Below are 6,000 nucleotides of genomic sequence, written 5' to 3'. Positions count from 1 at the left end.
GAGGGAGCAGAGCCCCCGCCTCATGGCAGCCCGCCTTGCTCCCAGGGGGAAAGCGGGGTGATGCAGTACTCCTGGGGGGCCTTACACCTGGCACGAGGATGCGGCACGGGAAGGCCAAGCTTACACCAGCCCAGAGGGCAGGGGCTCCCCGTCGCCGCCCCGCAGTGAGGACTGGAACCTCCCGCAGCCCCCGGCACACCCCAAAATGCTGCCCCAGGTCTCCTTGAACACGTGTGCCCCTGGGCCCAGGCCCCTGGTGCCTCCTCCTGAAGCTGTTGTTGTCACCTTGTGCCACCAAGCAGATACCTCTGGCGCTCAGCTTGCTTTGAGAAGTGGGCGCAGATGTTTGGCACTGAGGAATTTTACACCAAAGGCCAAGTGAGGGGAATGAAGAGGCTGTGTATTTATGAAATCTGTGCCCTTCGGGTTGTGCTGCTGAGCCCATGGGCCACCAGAGGAGGAGAAGCAGAGGGGGAGGTGTGGGCCTCCCCTGAGGCCCCCCAAAGCCGTGCTTCTCCCCTTCCCAGGGGCTGCTCCCACCTCACCCAGCTCTGTGCTTCCAAAGGGAAATGCCTGTTGGGAGGCTCCGGAGCCTGTACGAGCACTTTCCCAAACCTTTCCCATGTTCTTCCTATTTAAATGAATATGAAAATAAAAAAGAGATGTTCTTTCCTCAGCGTTCATTTTCCTGACAACGTCTGTAAAGCAAACGCAGCATTTTCTGCCAAGTGCAAGCTCCTGCAGCCCTCAGCACCCCTTCCTGCCCCCCGGGCTGCCCATCCTCACCCTCGGTGCTGCGCCCGTGCAGCTTTCACCCCTTTCAGCATGTGTTCCTTGAAATAAAAATACTCGTAAGGTAAACTCGCTGGGGGAAGTGGATGCAACTTTGCTGGAAATTACTCTGAGTCTTTAGGACTTCCCACACTGCTGTTCACCAATTTTTCATGCATGTACATATAACATCGGTGAGTTAAGGGGATTTGGTGTCCTTTAATGGGGTTACCCATGAGACAACAACTGCCCCAAGGGCTTGAGAAGACAGCGGTGGTGCCCAGGCCCTGTTCTATGCAGGCAGCGTAGCAGCCCTGAATGGGGAGGTGTGCAAGGACACCACTGTCCTCCAACACTTTATTTTCACACCTTCGTTGCCCTGTGGGCCACAAGGCTTGCGTGAACCCTGAAAATAATTACACAAAAGTGTCTGCAGTGGAAAAAACTTTGGCGACAAATGGCCCCAAAGCACCCAACAGCACCTCATACTGCTGCCATTTGGTACAGGGGACTGAAATCTCAAGGGTGCCTTCACGGGGATGCATTGTGTGTGGTGCCTGGCAGAACAGCCGGTGCCTTTTTCCTGTAGACGTGGACGCCAATTTTCCGCCAGCACGGGCTGAAGCCCTGCGGCACGGGACCAAACCCGCAGGGCCCGCAGGGCAGCACGGAGCTGCTCGGCACTCAGCGGCACGGCGCAGCCGGTGCACGTGGATTTAATTCGCTCCCGATTGATCCCGTAATTACAAAATTTGTTTAAAGCTGTTATATTATCTCCTCATTTGACACAATATGGCACAATTTTGTTATAGTATTGAAAACCAAATAAGACAACCGCAGTTGGTAGCATTTCAAAGAAGCATTCCCTTTAAGATGAAATCAATCCTGTTTCAAGTTTATTCCCTTGCTTTATGATCGAGGCTCTAGGGGTGTATTTTTGCTGAAAAACGTCTTTTTGATTTTTCAGAAATTCTTTAGATTAATATGCAGCTGTCATTGCGAGGCAAATCCAGCCCCGCTTTCATGTGCCTCCTCTCTCCCCAGGCTGCGCTGGGGCTGCCTCTGCCGGGGAGCAGCCGGGGCGGCTCCGTGCGAGCCAGGATGGGGCCCTGCCACCCCCCAGCCCTCCGTGGCCAGCTCTGCCTCACTTGGCCCTCGCCACCATTTTTAAAGCAGGCGTAAAGTGCGGCTCGATATATAAATATGGCCGTATAAAGAGAGTTTTGCTCTTCTGTACCTTCCTCGGAGTGCCTTTTGAAAAGTTGTTTGGCTTGCAGATCATGTCGAATAAACTTTCCAAGGGGATATTTTCGAGTAAATAGGCGCTGAAGGCCGTAAGCGAAGTTTTAAGTATTTATATAAATATTTCAGCACTTCTTCCTTCCGCAGTGTCAATCAGCGCGGGGCTGCGGGGCTGCGACGTCGCGCCCACCTCGCTGGCTCCAGTGGGGCTGCGGCACGGCAGGGACCAGACCCGGGAGCTGCACCCGGTGGGGGTTGGACTCGGTGGTCGCCAGGGGTCCCTCCCAGCCCCTGTTCTTCTGTGATTCTGTGCTTCTGGCCTCTCGCAGGGCACCCGGCCGAGGTGGCAGCCAGCCGAGGGCTTCGTTGCCAAAAAATGGGAGTGCTAATCCAGAGCGGCAGGGTAGCGATGGCGCTCATTGACTCAGGGCATGGCTGCTGTATTAGTCCAAGTGCTCGAAGGAAGGAAATGAAACAAGGAACGTCCTTCTGGTGCCTCGTGGAGATTACTTTAAGGAAATACAAATAAGTACTACGGGAAGAGCTGTTTGACTGCCTCCCAGCAAGGCCCTTGCCCAGCTGCTGCTGCCCTGCCTGCTCAGTGAGAGGCTGCCCAGCGGTGCCACGGCGGCTCCTGGCATTTAATTACTAATTAATGAGGTCGTCAGGCAGAGGAGGCACCGAGCACCCCTTGTACCCACACCCAGGGGCTGCACAGGGCGGTGGCGGCTCCTGGGATGAGAGCAAAGAGAGGGGCCAAGCATCCCTGCGAGGGTTTCCGTGCGATTTCCCCAGAGATTAATAAAACCTATCACTCTGAAGACCTTTGCATATTTTATTTTCTTATCCAAACTGAGTCCTGCAAACCTGGCATTTTCTGTTGTTTCAAAGAATGAAAAACGCTGTTAGGGAATAATACATTAATAGCTGGAATGCTGCAAGCAGTTGTTTTACTAAGGCTGTTTTTGTGCTGGTTGAATAATTCTGTTGATTCCTCCACTTTAACATAAAACTTGTATTTTGAGCTGCTTTCTCAGAAGCTTTCTGACACAGCTGGAGATATATGACGAGTCAAAATAAGAATATATGAATGCAGAGAACGCAGCAGCTGGAGTTCTGTGTGCTGAAGTGCTCATCTCTCCTGAAAATTTGGCTCTTCGTTTCTTTGTTCTCTGTTTGATTTCCCTTTTTCCATATTTCTATTTTCCTTCGGGGCAGCTGGAAAGAGCTCGGCTGGGACAGGGTTTTTATCATGTGTCAGGAGTCCAAGTTTGGCGCGGCTGGAAAACGCAAAACCGTTCGCTATTTCTGAAAACAAACACCAGCAGTCTGCGTAATAAAGTGCCGAGACGTTTTGTAAAAAATGCTGCCGACAAAATATCTGGACAAGCCTGAACCCCCAGGCCCTGAAACATCCCTCCCCGTGCTGCGAACCCTGCAGCGGGCGGGGATGGGGGCCGCACGCCTGCCTCGGGTACCTTGGGTGTCCCGCGGGGGACACCTGCAGAGCTGCTGGGGACGGGACGCAGCCAGGAGCCCGGGGCTGCAGAGCGGTGTCTGAAAGCACTGAGCTCTTGCCTCTCCGGGACGACGTTACAGAAAATTTCTCGGCAGAAGGTGCTGTGGTCGCACGGGGGTGCGTACGTTCACACAGCCTGCGTCATTTCTCAGCTGCTCACCAGCGCTGTAAGCCTTTCGGAGGGTGATGCTTCTGCACGGAGCTGGAGCCTCTCCAAAGGAATTTCCCAAACTCCTCCCCCCCGTGTGTTTTATTAACCGTGGTTATTATTTGAAATGATTTATGGGGAATTTTGGCTGCTGTTCCTCTCTCGGTAACCCTTTCTCAGGATTTGATAATTACCCCGAAGCAAACCCTCAGTTTTGGCCATAATTTGTGCTGTGAACTGCAACAGACAGACGCGGTCTGTGTGATGCTGCGGTGTTTCATGGCGTTTGGTCATCTTCAGCAAAATAATGCAGTTTTCAGTAAATGCGTGCTTGGAGCTCTGTGTCCGATAGTGTGAAGACTTCCTCTCCGCCACCCGGGAGGAGCAGGGCGCGGAGGCAGCCCCCCAGCGGGGCGGCCCTAGCACACCTGGTTTGCTTTGCAGTGGCCAATCTGGGGGATGTGTGCCAGCGGAGACCTGACGCTAATCCTGGGCACTTCCATCGGCATCGGCACCGCTTTTGTTTGCTGGCTCGGGCTCGGGCGTGCGGGTGATTTCCACACGTTTCGGCTGAAGGACAGTCGCGTGCATCTCGTGCTCGCAGCGTCTTACATTGCTCGAGATTATGCATCTGTCATGTAAGTTATTAAGCCGCTGTGGATTACATCGCATTACTGCTTAACGGGGAGATGTGTTACGGAGCCCAGGAATGTCTTGCCTGTTCCAGCAAAGGACATTGTTTTCCCATATTTCTCTAGAAAGATCGTGCATTATAATCACTGCATACAGTATACCACGTAAAACGATCCCCATATATTTAATACAATAGATACTGTGTCATTTAATTAATTTAGACTAAAGAGGAATGATCAGCATTCCCTAACTACTTTTCCTCCGGGACCATACATGAAAAACCCTCGTTCTGTACAGCAGCCAGCACAGGGAGGCGCTGCTGGAGATAAGGTTTGAGCAGAAGGGAAACGTGCCCCTACTCCCATATTTTCCCCCAAATACATAATGAGTTCACAGAAATGATCTGAAGCACCTGGTGGCTGTGCAACCCACAGCCCCGTGCATTCACAGAACCGGCCACGGGAGCAACGCCAGTGCGGAGGCAGTCGGGGAGAGGTGCGTGCTCCACGGCCGGTATTTGGGGCTCGGTGCCGGGGGATGCAGGGAGGAGAAGGCCAGCCCGAGGCACCACCATCGCTGCTGGCTGTTCCTCACACTTCCACTTCTTTATTTTATTTTCTTCGGTGAAGTGTTATAGGGAGGTGTTGTGATCGGGGATGTTTACGGCGCATGCAGCCGCATGCCGGTGATCGCCCGGAGTCGTAGTGCTGCGTTTTAGCATTCCTGTCCCTGCAGAACCCATTTTTGTATTATGGAAATTTCTGCAGACCTTAGGCCATGAGTATTGAACAGTGCTCACCTCTCACAGCTTCTCATTGACCTACAGTACAATACAGGCTTCTTTGAACATAAAAGCATCATTGACAACTGCTCTATTACGCCAGGAGATTGTTTACCCATGTGATGGAGGAGGCTTTTAAACTCGCCGCTAATTAGAGGCGTGCTTCTGAGGACAGCCTTCAGTGCAGGAGCTATCACCACTTTTGTTCATCACGCCCGTTGCAGGTGATCTCTCACCGAGGTGTTTGCTGGTTTTGGCCAGCTCTGGGGCTTTACCTCTCTTCTCCTTTCTTCTTGTTCCCATCCCTGCCCCGAGCAAGGGGCCGGGGCAGCGGGGAAGCTCCGCGCCTGGCAGGCACCGAGCCCGCAGTGCGAACCCTCACCGTATTTCATAGCTCACCCTTCTTTTTTCCCCACAAATTTATAGCTCCCTGCATTTACTGTAAGCACCATTTTCAGCATACATTAAGAGGGTTATTTTAATCGTGAGTAGCAGAGCTTCTCCCCCCAAAACAATTTTTCTTCTCGGGAGAGCTAATGCGCACTGGAGGCACAGGTTAGCCCCCGCGATGCTCCTCGGTGAATTAGCTGCGGAAAAGTCTTTCACTGCAGCCTTCAGCAGTTGGAGTATTTAAATATAACCACACAGCTTTCATTTGATATAATAAAAGATTCTCATCTGTATTACCGGGTTCGATATAAGTGGTTTGCCTCTCAGATGTATTACAGTTCATTTCATATTTAGTGATACGGTAATAGCTCAAATCGTGCACTGAGGTCAAGGACAGGCATTGATCTGTTTAAACAAACACCGCTATTAATTAGAGGTGGGGTTGCACTGAAATACCCGACCTGTGTGGGTCCCTTCAAACGCCCCAATGCCCTGGTGCTGTCAGGTTTTGTCCCG

This window comes from Anser brachyrhynchus (genome assembly GCF_964034855.1).
Source record: "Anser brachyrhynchus genome assembly, chromosome: 9".
NCBI classification, from domain to species: Eukaryota; Metazoa; Chordata; class Aves; order Anseriformes; family Anatidae; genus Anser; species Anser brachyrhynchus.
Note: the sequence above shows the minus strand (reverse complement) of the source record.